This window comes from Protopterus annectens, chromosome 3.part0, assembly GCF_019279795.1.
Source record: "Protopterus annectens isolate FY-2018-M chromosome 3.part0, PAN1.0, whole genome shotgun sequence".
NCBI lineage: Eukaryota > Metazoa > Chordata > Ceratodontiformes > Protopteridae > Protopterus > Protopterus annectens.
The window spans coordinates 1,833,912,360-1,833,932,190 of NC_056731.1; positions in this window are offsets into that span (position 1 = coordinate 1,833,912,360).

The window sequence follows — 19,831 nt, forward strand, 5'->3', positions numbered from 1 at the left end:
CATTCTTTTGAGTCATGAGGGCTCTGTTAATACTGTCAAATGTTTGACTACTGTCCATAAACCCACATTGATCTAGGTCTATTATTCTTCTTGGTAAAATATTTTCTATTCTTTTTACCAAAATCATCATAAGCAGTTTGTAGTCATGATTCAGGATGTTATGTTTTGGTGCCAAAAGGAGCCAGGATAACATTTTCAAAATAAAAAAATCAGATCCCAGTAAGAATACACAGGCCTCAAGTGAAAAAACACTTTAAAGATCTGCTTGATACTGAAAGGCCTAAAAGCAAACACAGAGCATGGCTGAGAGGTGCACCGTAATAGATACACAAGAAGGACCACACTTCAGCAGCACTGACAAATATTGTAGAACCTGTGGTTTCTTGTACTCTAAGGGAGAAATGCCATTAGCTGAGTGCCACAGAAATAATCATTTCCATTTAGCTAAGGGCTTTCTTGTACTAGGTTTTCTGCTAATCACATCCTCTGACAGCTTAGCTCTTTAAAGTATCAAATACAGAAGATCCATACTACCAACCTGAGGCTCTTTAGGTCTGGGAGCATGCCTTTACCCTGAGTGAGGAGAATGTAAAGCTGCTGGAGCAGAGCAACTTTTGTTGACATTTTTAAAATCTGACACAAACAGGGTTCCCTAGGCAAAAGATGGGCCAATATCAGGATTCTGGTTCTGTCTATCCTAACTTTTGAAGCACTCTTGTTAAGAGGGTTAAGGGTGGGAAGGCATAAATTAGGCCTCTGTACCAGAGGACAATGAAGGAATTCAATGCATGTGCTTTCTAGTAGAGGAATCTGGAAGAAAACCTTTGCAGCTGGTAATTTTTTAAGAGTTTCATTACTTTAAGAACTGATTTCTGCATAAGTGATATGAAAATGAGGGAATCTAGCTTCCAGTCATGAATGCTGATACTGGTCCTACTTAATTTGTCTATCACCATGTTTTGAGTTGAGAGTTTGTAAAATAACTGAAGGTCCAAGCTCAGTTGGACAACTAGTTCCCATACCAGTACAGCAAGCTCCCAGTGATAGTACGGATGAATGCCTTCTTGTTTCTGTACTACATAACTGTCACTGCTCTTGTGGCACCTGGCATCTTGATCAATTTGAATAATCTTATGATCTCCTTAGTGTTGATGCACTTGCAAGAGTTCCTTTCTGAGTCCCTTGAAGTTTCCGCTGCTTTAAATGTGCCCCTAACAAGGTCAGAGGCATTTTTAGCAAGGGATCACTTTTCTCACAGAACTATTATAGGCCTTCCCTGACTGAAATCCACTGCTGGGACCACAAAGTAAACTTTTTCCTGATGGAAGGAATGACAGAAGTAAACTGGTGAAAGAGGTGGTTGTTCTGATATCTTTAGTTTTAGTTTTAGTCCATGGCTCTGATGCCAGTTGTTTGTCTGTATCAGCCCTTCCTGGAGAAAATTTCTGCCGGTGTGGGATTCAATGACAGCTCCTAATTTTTAATCTGCAAATTTAGTCAGCCAAGACCATTGACATTGGCCTTGACTTCACAGAGATAAATGCAAAAAATGTGCAGTCCAAGGGACTGAGTCCCCTGAGGGACTCAGCTTGTGACTGGCTTCTTTGTAGAGGTGGACTCTCCAATTCTAACTACCTGGGTCCTGCATGTGAGCCAGTTGGCTATCCACTGGGTGACATATGGGTTTGTACCTAATCCCCTGAGTTTGTCAACAATGCTCAAGTGGGGTATTGTGTCAAATGCCTTGGCCACATCAAGGTAGGCAGTGTGAACCATTTTGCCTTTATCCATCCTGTGAGGCAGTGTCAAAGAATAGAGCAAGTCCATATTTACAGGCACACATAGAAGCTGCCTGATTAACATCTTCTGTCACTGGTTAAAATCCAAGTAAAGCACCCCTTCACATCATGATCTTAGAGTAGCTCAGCTGTATTGCAGGTGTCCACTGCACTGTACTCACATGATTTTGTCTACTTACCCACACTGAAGGCAGTTTAGGTCAATCTGCACACACATTAATGCATAACTCTTAACTGTCACTTACTTAGCCTCATATTTTACCCTGTCCATCACATAAACACATATGTGTGTGTGTGTGTGTGTGTGTGTGTGTGTGTGTGTGTGTGTGTGTGTGTGTGTGTGTGTGTGTGTGTGTGTGTGTATGCATCTATATATATATATATATATATATATATATATATATATATATATATATATGTATATATATATGTATATATATATATATATATATATATATATATATATATATATATATATATATATATATATATATATATATATATATATATATATATATATATATATATGTATATATATATATAGTGGTGGTGCTGTGGTAGCATTGTCACCTCACAGTAAGATGCTGTCCGGTTCGATTCTCAGCTAGAGCGTCTTCTGCGTGGAGACATGCGTGAATGGGCGTACCTTCGTTGAAGGTTGTGCGTCAGGCCTGGCAAGCCGGTACATAAAAATCAACTGCCAATCATTAGCAGACTGGAGTTCCGCTGTGGCGACCCCTAACTGGGAAAAGCCGAAAGACACAAACAAACCGGGGATTTCAGTCAGTAAGTAATACCATGCTTTAAAATGTTATACATCTTATTGATCAGAAAATGTATGTTGATACAAAACTGGTTTCTCTATCAAATTGCAGGGTTTAGAGTAATATATAAAATTTGTTCCTGCTTTTGGGCCTTTGTCCACCCATTATTCTGGTTTTGTCCCTGATTCCTGAGCAAAAAAAAATTGAGAGCTATGCTTTAAGGATTTCTCAGAAATCTATGTCACATTTTGCAGCTGCTTAAGAATTTTGCCCTGGTATTTAATAATATGTATTGGTAATTTATAGCTTGAAACAGAGTAGAAGAGGTGTATACAATTCTATCTAAAGCAATTCAGAACCCTGCTTTCACTATTCTGGAACAGATTCATCTCTGATGCCAGCTTAGTATCTCCTCTCAGCTTCCAATAAGACAGTCTATGGGTCTGCTGATATTTTATGCACAGGTATTTATTGTTCTGTCTTGGAATTTATAAAAAACAGACATTTTGGGCACAGGTGGTTGGGAATTAGGTCCTAGGGATGCCAATTTAAAGGCATCTTCATACAATTAAAAACCTGAGGGGAACCACTAGGGGTTTGGCTTTATCCATGACAGAGGTATCCAAAGTACTGTTTTGTGGATTTTGAATCCTCATTGGAGACCAATTTTAGGTGTTCTTAAATGCTACCAAAGCAAATATACTCTGGGGAACAAAAAAACAATGTGTTCATTGGTACCATATGTAAAGATAGGTGAAGGCTGCCAGCCTAGCCAGATAGAATTTTGTAGATAATTCTGTCATTTGTAAATATTAATGCAAGCCACAGGCTTGTTCTCTTAAATGTGAAAAGACTGTATTGGATATTGAACTGCAAAAACGTAACAACAGTGCACTCTGCTGTAAGAAAGCTAAGTTAAGCATTTCATTACTGTCTTTGATGTTAAAATTTGAAGCTGATATGTCTAGATGAAGGCATCCTGCCTATTGTTTTAAGGCCAGAGTTAATGGCTAGAATTTGCATGTATAAATGTCCTTTATTGCTCTGGTTTCTGACCAGGTGTAAAGAATGTAAATGTAGTTTCTGTTAGCCTGGGAACACCAGAGAAGTGTGAAGAATGATGTCATGTGAAGCAGCTCTGTGTTATCAATTTAAAGAGAGAGAATCAGAGCTCAGAGCATTTTGTCTTGAGAACATTCATCTCACCAGCACTGTCTTGCTCTAGATGTAAGTTATTTAGAACTGTGTTTTCTCTTAGAAATAGCTAGGAATTAGAAAGATTATACTGTGTTTTTCTGTGATGTCAGAACTTTTCTACTGTGTTATATTTCTCCGTGATCTCTGAACTCTTGATTAGCACTGTGTAGTAAGAAGTATTGTCTTGTGTTTATTCTATTTATTATTAAATATTTTTAAACCTTTCAACTGTGGCTGTTTTGTGTAGAGATAATTTAAGCTCTTAAGAGTACTTGCATGTCTTTGGTGAAACTGTACAAAGCCACCCCAATAGCTTTAGCTCTGGGCTACACTACTTATTTGGATAATAATATTGCACAGTAATAATTGGACACACTTTAGCAAGGGCCTTTCTAGAGATGATAGGAGTAGGTGGTGGCAGGTCAGTACTACCTTATAATTTGGGTAGAAGTGGGCATAGCTGGAGAACCTGTGCCAGCCTTCCCCAGGAGTGTTTGTGTGTCTGTATATAATTCATATCTCAAAGTGTGTGTGTGTGTGTGTGTGTGTGTGTGTGTGTGTGTGTGTGTGTGTGTGTGTGTGTGTGTGTGTGTGTGTGTGTGTGTGTGTGTCAGCTACTTGGGCAGGGACATGAAGTACTGGTAGGACAGAGAGGGTACTGGAAGTTTTGGCTTGCCTATTTGGCTGGAATCTTAACCCTATAGCTGTGCCAGTGGGGAGTCTTATTGGGGACCTGGAGAGAAAAGGAGAAACCAGACCCAGACTGACTGTGATCTCTGTGTGCTCTTAAGGGAAATTGTACTTTACTGTGTGTGTATTTATTATCCTTTCCCTATATGGATGCCCCTCACTGGTGTTAGTGGTGAGGATTGAGGCTCCTTGATTGCTGGGCCAGTGCATGGGCATCACATATTGTTTGGCAGTGGTGGGATATCCACACCACATATTAATTCGTTGGCAAATACTAATTGGCTTGTAGTGGTGTGGGTAGAGTGAATTCCTGTAGCTTGTGTACAGTGACCACTGAAGGTATTTTATACTCTAAATCAGCCATGCAGTAAATACTCAGATTTCATATCACAATTCTTTTATTTCTTTTGTTAGCTTAGTTAGTCAGGGAGAGCAGGCAGCATGTCAGCAGAGGAGTACAGAAAGCTGACAAGGAGCCAGCTGGCTGAGATGTGCCAGGCTAGGGGACTGATGCATGGAAACCTGACTAAGGCAGACCTGATTGCAGCCTTGGTCACAGCTGCATCAGAAAACAGCAACCAGGAGGACGATCAGACTGGCAGTGGGCATGTCCCACCCTCAGAGAATGGACAGCTCAACCTTTCTGCAGAGGTCTTAGAATCCATGTGGAGCTAAAAAGACTGGAGTTGGAGGCCAGGCATTTGGAAGTAGAAGCAGCTGAGAGACTGAGATGTCTGCAGGCTGAGGAGAATGAGAAACTGCTGTGCCTGGAAGCTGAGGAAAAGGAGAGGCAGCATGAGAAGGAGATGCTGACTATTTGCCAGAGTCATGGAGGTAATGGGGAAGGAAGTAACTGGACTCCAGAAGCACAAAAGGTCAGTAAATTTCTTCCGCGGTTTAAAGAAGGGGATAATTTTGATAGTTGCATTCATATGTTTGAGAAGGTATGCAAATAGTATGATGTTGTCCAAAGGCTCTGCGTACGGTTCCTGACCCCCTTACTCCATGGTAAAGCTGTAACTGTGCTGTCTAAACTTGCTGATATTGAATCTTTTGATTATACTGCTGTTAAAAATCATGTATTAGAATTCTTTAAACTAACACCTGAAATGTATAGGAAAAAGTTTCATGAGCATAGACACAAGGCAGATAAAAGTTTGTGTGAATATGTTGCTGAACTGAGCACTTCTTTTCATATGTGGATGAGTGGATGTCAGATAACCACTTTTGAAGGGCTGGCAGACCTTTCAGTGAGGGAACAAGCCCTTTGCACTTTGCCTGAGGACATAAGGATCTGGCTAGCTGATAGACAATGTGCTACTTCAGATGAGTTGGGGAAGAAGGGAGACCTATACCTAGCAAGCAGGATATCCCTTCACAGGAAAGGGGCCCCCAGTACTGGTCATGGGTCAAAAGGAATACATGGTGGGCAGCACAGACTGCCCCAACAGAATCTGCCAGTAACAGGGGAGGCCACTAGTCCAGGTACACATCCAGGACCTAGGGTTAAATGTTTTGAATGCAACCAGTGGGGCCATGTGGCATACAGATGTCCACAGAGGCAAGGTAGGGAACAAATGGTGAGAGAGCCAGTAAGTGGGAAAGACAAAATGCCAATAGTAGGTTGTCTTGAGACAACAAGGGTACCGAACTACCATCCTGCAGATGTCCTGATAGGGAAGGATTTGGATGAGGCAGTAACTTGTGCTTATGCAGTTACATGCAGTCAGGCTAGAAGACAAGCATGTAGGTCTAGTAGCCTGGGGGAGACCCAGACAGACTGCATACTTGCAGACAGGACTGGTGAAGTGGTTACTTCAGGGAAGGGGCTACTCTGTTGCAGTGAGACTGAATGTGAGCCAGAGCTGCTTGTGGGTACTGGTGTTCCCTTGGACAGAGTGACTGCAAAGGCAGAGGTGAGTAGTAGTACCCAGGCTGACAGTGAGGCACCACTGTCAGAGGATGCCAGACTTCTTGTGGAAGGGGAGCTGGGAAGGGTTACAAAGAGAGAGTTGAGACAGGCTCAGCTCTCAGACCCTACATTGCAAGGCCTTAGGCAGGTAGCTAGTGAGGCACCTGATTCTCAAGGGAAGGGGGAATCTGTACACTGGGACAAAGCGTTACTGTATATAGCGTGGTCCCCTGACAGAGGGCTAGAAGGTGAGAGAGTACAGCAGGTGGTAGTGCCTAGACCCTACCGTCTGGCATTTCTAGCCACAGCCCATGATATTCCCTTTGCAGGTCATATGGGCATAAAACATACAAAGAGACATATTATGCAGAACTTATACTGGCCTTGACTTTCCAGAGATGTAACAGGGTACTGCAGTGCCAAAAGGTAGGCAAGGCAGGAGACAACGTGAGAGCTCCTTTGATTTCTTTGCCTGTGATTGAGGAGCCACTTCAGTGGGTAGCTATGGATATTGTGGGGCCTCTGAGTACCCCCAAGTTCCACAGGGGAAAAGTATATCCTAGTGGTAGTGGATTATGCTACACGATACCCTGAGGCAGTGGCTTTGTCCTCCATTGAGGCAGAAAAGGTGGCAAATTCTTTGTTAGAGATTTTCAGCACGGTAGGTTTCCCAAAAGAAATACCAACTGACAGAGGTGCCAATTTCATGTCAGCCCTTCTGGCTTGTCTGTGGAAGTACTGTGGGGTGAAGCACCTGAAAACCACACCGTACCATCCCCAGACTAATGGTCTTTTTAAGAGGTTAAACTCTACAATCAAGTCCATGCTATGGGCATTTGCAGACCAGTTTAAGAGGGAGTGGGACAAATATTTGCCCCATCTGTTGTTTGCTTACAGAGAGGTTTCCCAGGAATCCACAGGTTGTTCACCCTTTGAGTTGCTGTATGGGCATAGGGTGAGGGGACCTCTAGATTTAGTTTGAGATGAGTGGGAAGGTGAGTGTGAATCTCACAAGGAGTCTGTTGTGGCATATGTCCTAAACCTCAGGACAAGACTCAGGGAACTCATGGGCTTGGCCCAGGAGAACCTGGCAGAAGCCCAACAACAGAAAAAGGTGTGGTATGACAGGAATGCTCGAGATAGAGAGTATGCTGTGGGGCAGCTGATAATGGTTCTCATTCCTGTCAGACACAACAAGCTGCAAGCAGCTTGGGGGGACACTAAAAGGTGGTAAGAAAGGTAAGTGATGTTAACTACATGGCGGAACCCCCTAGGCTGATCTGGTGACTGATCTCCTCAGTGAGGCTTGGACTGACACCTCAGTGGAAGGGGTAGCAATGTCCCAGCTGCTATCTCCTACCTAGGTTCAAGAAATCCGAGCAGTGTTACAGGAGTTTGGGGACATGTTCATTGGGAAGCCAGGGTGCACCCACCTGGTGCAGCACCAGGTGGATAAAGGACCCCAAAGGCCTATTAGGCAGGCCCCTTATAGGGTGCCTGAGAGAGTCAAACAGACTCTGAGGGAGGAGATACAGGAAATGTTGGAACTAGGGGTAATTCAAGAGTCCAACAGTCCCTGGGCCTCCCCAGTGGTGCTGGTGCCAAAGAAGGATGGCAACACCAGGTTCTGTGTGGACTACAGGAAATTAGTCACACAGAATCAGATGCTTTCCCCATGCCTAGGACAGACGAGGCCTTAGAGCAGCTAGGTGGGGCTAAGTATCTTACAACCATTGATCTTACCAAGGGTTACTGGCAGGTGTCCTTGACTCTCAATGCTAGAGAGAGGTCAGCCTTTGTGACTCATTTTGGCTTGTATGAGTTCACAAAGATGCCCTTTGGGATGAAAAATGCCCCAGCAAATTTCCAGAGACTGGTAGAACATATCATAGCAGGAGGGTTTGCCCTTGCTTACCTAGATGATATTGCCATCTACAGCCATTCCTGGTAAGAGCATCTTCATCATGTCAGGGAGGTGCTGGGCAGACTACAGAGGGCAGGGTTGACCATTAAGCTGAGCAAATGTCAGGTGGGTATGGCAGAGGTATCCTACCTGGGACATAGAGTAGGGAGTGGTAAGATCAGGCCAGAACCTGCCAAAGTAGAAGCCATTCAGGCATGGCCTGCACCTGTTACCAAAAAGTAGGTGAGGGCATTCTTAGGGACAGCAGGGTACTGCAGAAAGTTCATCCCCAGTTATAATACCATAGCTACTCCCTTCACAGACCTGACAAGGAAGAACAGGCCAGATAAGGTAGTGTGGACCACAGCATGTGAGCAGGCATTCCAGAAGCTTAAAGAAGCTTTGGGAGGACCCCCTGTGTTAGCCAGTCCAGATTACAGCAAAGAATTTGTTGTGCAGGTGGATGCTTCAAACCATGGAGTGGAGGCTGTACTTAGCCAGATTTCTTCAGAGGAGAAGAGCATCCAGTGGTTTATCTTGGTCATAGGCTGCAACCCATGGAGGAGTGCTATGCACCTCTATAAAAGGAATGTCTAGCCATAGTGTGGACACTGCAGAAACATCAGCCTTATCTGTATGGAAGAAAATTCACTGGTTGCAAGCATATATGTCAGTGCAGCACCACGGTGGGATTAGCAATGCCAATGCAGATGGGCTCTCAAGACAGGAATGGGGTAAGGTATACTCAGATAGACCCAACCTTCTCAAGCAGCATTTCTCAAGGGTCACTTGAAAAACTAGCTTGAGTTCTCCAGGGGGGAGATGTGTGAAGATAGGTGAAGGCTCCCAGCCTAGCCAGATAGAATTTTGCAGATAATTCTGTCATTTGTAAATATTAATGTAAGCCACAGGCTTGTTCTCTTAAATCTGGAAAGATTGCATTGGATGCTGAACTGCAAAAATGTAACAACTGTGCACTCTGCTGTCAGAAAGCTAAGTCAAGCATTTCATATCAGCGGATATGTCTAGAGGGAGGCTTCCTGTCTATTGTTTTAAGGCCAGAGTTAATGGCTAGAATTTGCATGTATAAATATCCTTTATTGCTCTGGTTTCTGACCAGGTGTAAAGAATGTAAATGTAGTTTCCTATAGTACTGTAGTACCTATATGGATAATAATATTGCACAGTAATAATTGGATACCCTTTAGTAAGGGCCTTTTTAGTAGCTGATAGGAGTAGGTGGTGGCAGGTCAGTACTACCTTATAATCTAGGCAGAAGGGGGCATAGCTGGAGAACCTGTGCCAGCCTTCCCCAGGAGTGTCTGTGTGTTTGTATATAACTCATATCTCAAAGTGTGTGTGTGTATCAGCTACTTGGACAGGAACATGAAGCACTGGTAGGACAGAGAGGGGACTGGAGGTTTTGGCTTGCCTACTCGGCTGGAATCAGTGCCAGTGGGGAGTCTTATTGGGGACCTGGAGAAAAAGGGAGAAACCAGACCCAGACTGACTGTGATCTCTGTGTGCTCTTAAGGGAAATTGTACTTTACTGTGTGTGTATTTATTATCCTTTCCCTATATGGACATCCCTCACTGGTGTTAGTGGTGAGGATTGAGGCATCTTGATTGCGTGAGGATTGAGGCTCCTTGATTGCTAGGCCAGTGCATGGGCATCACACCATATACCAGCGGTGAAGAAATATGGGAATAGACCTAATCTTCCCATTCATCTTCCAAATTTGAAGTGTTAGCGGGGAATCTTTTTCTTTGGTGGAGGAGAGCTTCCACAAACAGAAAGCTGTGGTTTTATTCTTTGCCACCTGTGACATGTTATTCAGCAAAGCATTTGTAATTAAGGCCCACCTAGTACATCAGTGTGAAGACTGAGGCTTGGGCCTCAGGCATAGTTTTTTTTTTTTTTTGCTAATCATTCTTTAAAGTTGTGCCTACTGAAGTTGCTGAACAAGATATACTGTTGTCATTTTTATGAGTAGGAATTTCTAATATTTTACATATTTCAGGAGCTACAACCAAAACTTTAGAGGAGCAGAAAGTGCCTGGAAACCAGTGTCCAGCCTAGAATTCTGCAAGTTCCTCAGAGGTCTGAATGGCAGTAGAAAATATAATCCCTCTACCTAACTCTGAAGAAATGAGGCCAGGTGGGGATTCCATCGGAGAAAAGTGAGGAAGAGCGAGCACAATAGGTAGAATACCCGATCTGATATCTACAGGACTGTCAAGTTTACTAAAGCCTCTCACTTTGCCCACTGTGTCCTTACATTACATTTTCTTGGGTTGCTCCACTGTCCTTTGTTTTTTAGTCTGCAGGCAACTGGTAGAATGCTGTATATGGACATCACTCATTTAAATCTAGGCCTCAAAGATACTTCTGTTCCAGGTAGACTTTTAGAATTTAATCCCTACTTGCTAAGGTCTTCTTTCTAAAAGTAAGACAGAATACACAAGGACATACGGTGGCTGCATTTCAAAACAAAACAATACTGCAAATGGAAAACTTTTTGTGAAAACTGTTTTCTGCACTTTTAGTTCAAGCCAAATTTGTACAGTTATCTATCAATACAATGAAGATAAAACAGAATTCTCAAATTAGGTGAGTACTGTTTTCTGGAATGGGCTTGGAAAGCACTAGAGGACAGACATGTAATAGATTCCTTCTGCATTAAAAATAAATGAATAATGGCACAAACATTTCCTTCTTTTAAGCTGTATATTGGGCCAAAGCCTGGGAAAGAGAAAGAGATAATTTAATAAGGGGTTTCCATGAAGCCTTCTGAAGTCAGACCTGTAGAGTACACGTATGCCTTCAGCTATAATTATACTGCAGCACTGATCTTTACAATGAGAATTGGGTGGGGCTTTTCAACAGCTGGGCCCTGAGACAAATCCAGATGATGTCCCAACAATGAGGATGACATCCTTGGCTAGTACCTGGAGAATTCCCATTAGAGGCAGGGGCAACAGTTTCCAAATCTATGCTCTTCTAAACCACTGGGTGTGATTAAAATGAGGTTTTACTCTTTCTTTCTTTTATGAACTTTGCAATGAGGCATTGATTTAAAATGGTGGGGATATACAAATGCATCCATTCCCACATCTTTCCCTGACTTCATTTTCCTTAAGTGCTGTTCCTACTTCTTCTAGGGTGGGCTCTTTCTCTTCTTTCATTGTAGGTTGTATCTGGGGCAGTAGAGCTGCTGTGGGGTTTTCTTCACTCAAAAGCTGCTGGAAATACTCCTTCCATCTGGCTTTGATGGCCTGTCCACTGGTTAGTAGGTTATTGCTGACATCCCTTATGAAGGATGTCTGATGACTACCTTCTTTACCTTTCTGTCTTTGCCTTGCAACCTGATAAGAGTATCCCTGTGTCATCAACTGAGTCACTTTTCAAAAGCTAGTAAAATGCTTTGTTCTTCATTATGTTAGCTGCTTTCTTAGCCTCTGTTAGCCAAACAGTTTCCCTTCTTAGCCTGGTCCATCTTTTCTAGCTCTCATTTTTTACTTCACTCTTCCTTTATTTTGATGATTTCCTTGACTTTTGCACTCTACTACCAGCTAGCTTTCTTTATGTACCTTATTTATCTATCTGGCTCAGCCACATATCTGTTCTATAGTCAGAACACATGCTATTTTGAGGTGCTGCAATTCTTCTTCAACTTCATCTATTTTCTCTCCTTGCCAAGATACTAGAGTCGGAGTATTTCCTTGAAATCTTGTTCTTTCTCTCCAGTCAACTTTCAGGTCTTCAGCCTAGTTTGTGTTGACCTTAGAGCCTTTTCTCACCACTCTTTGCACCTGATTATAGCAACCACTGGTTTATGCTGTGAAACGACTGTTTCATTGAGGATGACTTTGCAATCTCTGATTCTAGGAACCAAGCACAAAAATATTTGTGAAACACCACAAAATCCAGTTGAATCTGATTCAAAAAGCAACAATGACCAGGTCCAATCTGTAAAAACCTTAAGTAAACTTTAATACTCCGATAAATACAAATAATTGTACAGGATTAAGCGCTTTTGTTTTTTGACAGACTTCTTCAGAATCACCAATGCACAATTCTCACACCATTAAATACCCTACCCTTAATAAACATATGACTGTAACCAACCAATAATCATAAAGCCTTAATTAAAAATTAAAAATTGAAGAATTAAAGACAATAAAGTACTACCAACGTTTACAAAATTAGTTTTTTTCAAACATTATAAGACTTCAATCTCAACACACAACTAATAGAAGTGTGGTCATTTAGATGGGGGGAGGGGCTGTGGCATTTAACCTGAACTGCCATTGCAACTCCCTCTCTTCTATCAAATCTTCCCATGCCCCCCCCCCCCCCCCACCGTAGGATTTTTGATAATGTGTTCAACAATAAAAAACAAAAAAATGTGGTCAGGATAAACCATCAGATGTTTAACCAAAGCATTTCCTGTATTCAGCTTCCTTATATTATATACATGTTCATATATTCGTTCTCTCAATTTTCTTTAGGTTTTACCCACATAGAAATGGTTAAATTTCTGCCAGATGGTTACATACACCACTCCTTGAGTATTGCAATTACAATAAAACCTAGCTCTAATTGTTCTACTGTTAGCATGGTGACCATCTAGAACATATTTACACTGGTTGCAAAAACCACATTTGTATGTCCCTTTTTTTATGACTATATATGGACCCCAAATAATTGGAGTCCTGTTCCAAATATTTTTTTATTTATCTACCTCTCCTGAAAACTATTACTGGGTTGTTCCCAGTTTTGTACATTACATCATTAAAACAGGAAAAAAATAATTAATGTTGTAAACTTTGGTAGCACTTTATTGTCTTTTATTTTTTTATTCTTCAATTTTTAATTAAGGCTTTGTGATTATTGGTTGGTTACAAAAATATGTTTATTAAGGATAGGGTATTTAATGGTATGAGAATTGTGCAGTGGTGATTCTGAAGAAGACGAAAGCACTTAATCCTGCACCATTATTTCTATTTATCAGAGTGTTAAAGTTTACTTAAAGTTTTTACAGAGTGGACCCAATCATTGTTGCCTTTTGGATCAGATTCAACTGGATTGTGTAGCGTTTCACGAATCTCTGATTCTACCCCAGTGTCCTTTTCTTACAAGGAGGAAGTTTATAACAGTTGCATGTTGATCAGTCTTGCATGTGATCTTGTGAATGTCTCTCTTGCTGAACCATGCATTGGCCATCATCAAGCCATTTGTCAGACAGAAGTCTAGAATGGCTCCTCCTTCTTTATTCCTGTTACCCCACCCATGTGGACCCAGGTAGTCCTCATATCCATTTCTGTGTGCCTTGATATGTGCATTCAGGTTCCCTATTATCAACACCAAATGAGGTTGCCCTGCTTTATCTAGTAGGTCCTGCAACCGCTGCCTGAATGCACTCTTTTCCTTGCTATCATAATCCTTCTGTGTTTAAAGAGTTACAGTTGGCATAATGGTTAAGGTCATCAGCTTCTCCATGCACAAGGTACAAGATTTGATCCTGATTGCCAACCAGTGCCTGTAAGGAGGTTGCATATTCTCCTTTTTGAGTGATTCCGTTTCAAACTCACTCAAAGAATGGAGTTGTGAGCAGCAGCACAGACTCTAGATGGTGCCAACTAGGGAAGAGTTTTAAAGACTAACCACTTTAGGCTTCAAGTACACGGTATTCTCTAAATAGGAGAACACTGTTCACAGACTGTGAGCCGTGTCAGGGCTAGGCACTCAGTGTAAAAATTGGTTCTAGGATCAGGTCATATTGATTAACGTCACCACTGCCAAACATACATCCACCTCTTTTTGTAGCGGGGAGTGGGTATTGGGTGGGTATGACCACATGTCCCACTACCTGATTAGGTACCACAAATTGGTTTGGTTGCTTGAAGAAATAAATGGCATATTTAGAAGCAGCTTTGTCTCCAATACTTTAACCCCAACAAGACTACCATAGGTTTTTAAATGGTTGACGTAGAAACACACATTCTATTTATTTATGGTTTAAGTGGGATATTCAATTGTGTTGAATCCCATTTCGGTGCAGGCCCGAGAGAAAAGATCCACAAATCGAAACTGAAACATGGCACCAATGTTCAATACAAATATGGTTTGAGCATGTACTAATGGGACAACAATACATAGTATAAACAAGACTCAGTAAGCACCCATCACAATGGGTATAAATATCCTGAAAATAGCTACACATTTCTAGATCAGAAAGGTAGGTAAGGAGGAATACAGAACCAGTGATTAAAACAATAGTTTATAAACATTAGTGAAAAGATCCTGGAATTACATAAAAAACCCTCTAATTGCTTATAAGGGGTTAAGTTTTGCCATGTATGGTAGATTTATGAACAAAACACAGTTAATGCCAGGGTGATACTGAGAGGTTGATAGACAAAAGAAGCTTTGGTAGGAAGAATTTGGAAAGGTGACTGTAGTAATAAAGGAAACATAGAGAGGATGGGAAGAAGAAGGGCAACATTCATGGGCGGGGAAGGGTGATCTTGTGCAACATGTTGGTCCTTTGGATTGGTGTAGAATGAAATTCGTGCTGAGGCGTTTTAATGACAGCAATTACTAACTGCAGTATGGTGTCTCAGTAAGCTTGTTGTAAGTTATTCAACAGTATTACTTATTTTTAGATTGTCAGCAATATAGCTGAAGGTGCATCCCTATACAGGTTGTGACTTTGTGAATGGTTCAGTGCTTATGCTACTGATGAATGTCAAGGCTTCTGGCTGTGCAGTATTAGATGAGAAAGGCATAGCGTGGTGCTGTGCTGACTTGACTGAGAGCAGACAATGGAAAGGAGAAATAAAGTTGAATGCAATAAAGTCTGAAATGACATGTAATCAAATCTTTATCCATGTTTTAAACCATTTGTTCTTTGGGAAGGGGTTGGGGCTGTGATAGTAGCATGCACAGCCCAGACAACAATCTCAGACTCATTTTTATGGCATCCCCAGATGCCATCACACAAGCTAAAAGATATAACCCCCATGTCCTCTATGTCTACTCTATGATCTCCTGCTGGTGTGCCATGCCTGATACACTTCCCATTGGATACACTCAGAGTGCATCCTCTCAAGGTATCCATACTACCTCAGCTGATTACTTTTAATTCATTCCTTTCATGAGACCTCAGGTATGCTGACTATTAACTTCCTCCAAAGGAATAATAGTTCATCTTGATCTGTTTACTGAAAATCATTTTCTAAAAACATACTTAAACAATTTGGCAAGATGATGTCTAGTTTCAGTAACTTGCAGGACTGCATGCCACAGTCACAAGAACCATTCAGCTCCTGAAACTTCCTCAGAGAATTGCTCATTTTCATGCTCCTATGATGCTGCTCTTCTTCCCATTCTGCAGGTCACCACTAGCACATAGTATACAGGCCCCTCAGCCTGCCCCTGAAAGACTTCGCAACACCTTAGTGTTTATTTAAAGTCTATGCTTGTGGAGCACTGACTTACACCCATCAATGGCCATTCTGCGTGTGTCCTATATCTAAGAGAGAAGCATAACTCATCCTATTGCACAATGTACAGGGATTTCAATAAGGCTTTGATTTGTTGGTGTCTTTTCTTCCTTGATACAAAAAACCTTCACTGCCTGATCCCTGTTAAATGACTCAGGTGATTCCAACACCATGTCTGGTCCTTCAAGATCTTACCATTCAACACAGGTCGACTTGGCTAGCCAGAAGCTGGAAATGGTAGTAAAGAACTTGACTTCAGTGCTAATTTCTTCAAAAAAAATCCCCCAGTGTTGAAGGGTATTTCAATACAGGCTTCTAGTACAAGTTCCTACTTTGAGGCTGTTTTGATATGAGGAACACTTTCCTAGCAGAGGCCAGTTATGGACTCTGTCCTGCCCGTTACTGAGGATATGACAGTTATATCTTATAACAATGACAAATCTGTAAGTAGCAGGTCCATCCTCTGCAAAATTTTCAATCACCCATCTCCCTTTCAGTAGATGGGGCAGCCTGACATTCTTTGACCCTTCCTTTGTCTCCTCTACATATAATTACCCTGCTCTGACTCTCCTCAGATGTTGTTTACCCTATCCTTGCCCCTCAGAACAACAGATAAAGGGAAAACAATTTTATCCAAGTGCCTGGCAAAGGGAAACAAGAGGACCATCTCACATAGAGCTTTGGTGCTGGTCTGCACAGTCAACCAGGAGCCACAAATGACAATTTGGAGGGACACAGAGTGATATATTGTTGAAAAGGACTGAAGACAACACAAATCTGTTATGGTAAGTACATAACTTTCATAACCAATGTTATCTTTTTGTCACTATCAACCTGTGGGATAGAATCCCCCTGCCAGTAACAACTCCAGGGTGTTCTCAGGAGAGACCATTCCACAAAATGATGGAATCAAAGCGGGATCTAGACCTAGATTGAATGTTCAATTTGTAACAGGACACAAACGTATGACTCCTGGACCAAGCTGCTGCATAAATGTCATCAATAAAGCCTGAGTGAAAAAGGCAAATGAAGTGGCTATCTCTCTGGTGGAATTTGCCCTAGTGTTTAGTAGGCACAGAAATTCCTTTCAGGGACTATGACAGGGAGAATGCCTGTGAGATACAATCAGACAGCCATCTTGATAGGGGAAATTTGGAAACAGGCTTGTCAAGTCTAGTGTTGGAAAAGAAGACAAAAATCTGATTAGATTTTCTGAAAGTTTTGGTTCTAAACAGAATCTGTCGATGGTGGACATCCAAATATGTATATGCTGATTTAAGTTAATTTCAGGCAGAACCTTTGATAGTAAGGAAGGGTTGTTTTTTTAAGCAATTTCAACCCTCTTGTAAGATCAGATAATGGGAAACAGAGGACAAAGCCTGAAGTTCAGACCCTTCTTGTTGAGGTAACAGCTACCAGAGTTTTCCAAGACAAAAACTTTAGAGAAACTGTGACTGCCAGTTTGAAAGGAGGTCTACTGAGGATTTGCAAGAGCAGACCGAGCTCCCTAGAAGGTACCATATCATGAACAGGTGGTTGTAGCAAAAAGCTGACTCTCAGAAAAGCCTTGGAAAGCTTAAGAACCACCATCAGCATATTATCCATGCCAAGGTGGAAATGCTGGCCAACTGAACCTTAATGGAGAAGTAACTGAAACCAGAATGCAAAATATCAGCCAGGCAATTAAGAATAGGATTCAAAGGTGCAGAAAACGGTGTCCAGACCCTTGGAAGAGGCCCATATGAAGAACCTCTTCCACTTGCTGGTGTGCACCTTTCTAGTGAAAGGCTTCTGGAAGGAAGAAAGGATGTGAATAACTCTCAGAGAACTTGGGATCTGTGGCCATCCCAAGAATTGGAGGAACTGTGCGGTTAGTTTGAGGGAGTGAAGATTTGGGTGAGGAAGGTTTGAAGAATGAGAAATGAGACCTGGGGCAAGGTCCAGTACCCAGGTAGGGTGAAGTAGGTAAGGCCACAGAAAGTGTAGCCAAACTTGTTTCAACCAGAATGGGACAATGAGGATGACATTGCTCTGCAATGGGCTGCCATCTGAAGAAATACAAATATCAATGGGATCAGGGATAGGAGTATAGAAGACTCAGGGGCCAAATATGTAGAAGAGTGTATATTGGTGACAGTATCCCTCTGGAGGGATCAGGGCAAAGAAACTGCTGCATTTGGTGTTGGATGGGGAAGCATACAGATCACACCAGGGTTACCCTAGTGACAGAAAATATACACCTCTATCTCCAGATTCAGAGACCACTAGTGAGGCAGAAGAATATGTCCACTGAGGCTGTCCTCCAGGATGTTGCACCTCCCCAGGATATGTGTTGCGATTAGAAACCGTTAATAGGAAATTGCCCATTGCCAAACTGTCATGGCCTCTCAATACTGAGAAGAGGACTGGGTTCCACCTGGTTTGTTCAAATGCCATACCACTAATGTTTTGTCAGTCTGACTGGCAATCACACCCTTGGGGAGAATATCCTGAAAGACCTGTAACACTAGGAGGAGTACTGTCATCTCTAAGATGCTGACGTGTAGAATGGCCTCTGACTAGAACCAGGTTCTCTGAACAGTCTTCCCCTTGAAATGCCCCCCCCCCCTGCCGCCACAGAAGGGAAGCATCCATGGTCACAGCAGCCTGAGGATGTGAAAGAACAAAAGGTTGGCCTGCAGTGACCAGAGGTGATTCTAGCCACCATCAAATGTACTGGCACCAGATGTTTGATACAGAAACGGGAAACCAGATAGAACCACTAAACTGCCAGATCACATTGGAGGACACAAATGTGAAATCTTGCAATAGGAACTGGACAAACAGATAGCCATGAGTCCAAGGAGGTGCACAGCTGAGGATGTGGAAGGTTTGCGAGACTGAAAAATGTGAGAAGCATCCATACAAAGACAGTGGCAGTTTGGCTGTCAGACTGCATCATAATGGCAAATGATACATTCCAGTACTTTAACTGGTTTCAGACACAGCTGGAGCACAGAATCTCTGACTTTGATAAGGGACAACCTTGCAGAAGCCATCAGGAGCCAATTGTCCAGGTACAGAAAGACCTGGAATCCCTGCAACCTGAGCCAGGCTGCTAAACACCCAAGGGAGCTGTGGTGAGACCAAAGAGAAGTGCTTGAAACCTGAATAACTTGTTTCCAGCTGAAAGTGCAGGAATTTTCTGGACTGCTTCACTATCTTTATGTCATGGTAGGCATTGAGATCTATTGAGCACATCCAGTCAACCTTCCTCCTAAGAGGTAAAACTGCACTGTGACCATATGGAACTTTTTTTCATAAAACAATACAATTTGCTGAGATTCAAAATGGGTCTGAGGTCCTTGTTTTTCTTTGGTACTAAAAGGAATTTTAATTAGACCCGGAATCCTCATTGGTCTAGTGGGACCCCTTGGATTACTCTGTTGAGAAGCAGTTTCTGGGATTTCTACCACTGTTTCCCTTTGCTGATAAGGGTGGGCAGGTTGGGAGAAACAGTCATCCCCAGACTGCTCTAGTGAAGCAGTTTTGCAACTCATCAATGGTTCTGGAAGGGTTTCCCAAAGAATGCACCACAAAAGTCCTGGTTCTGCAGACCACCCCTTCCCTATGAGTGGTGCCCCCTCTGCCTCAGTGGGACTGTCACTAGGGGTGTCCTAGAAAGGTTGTTGTGACTTTCAAAAAAGAGGTGCTTCCCTCCCTTCTGATTTTTTGAAAAGGACCTTTGAGGGGTAGAGAAGTGAACTCTTAACAGCAAATAGCATCTTAGCATCTTTCCTTCCTGTTCATTCATAGTTAGCATCTCTTTGACCTTTTGGTTGAAAAGTTAAATGCATATGTGCCAATGCATGCTCGTTTGCTTTTGCTTACTGCTGTATTGGTTTTGGTGCCTTGCTGAAACAAAGTCTGATATGTGCACTGAACTTTGCAGACTATTAATCTTTTTAGCACTATATATTAACTTTACTCAGTTACTCATAAAATAACTTGTTTATGCAACAGACGACACATATAGTAGTTTACCGCTTTTAATGTCTCAGATTAAGCTTTTCAAACA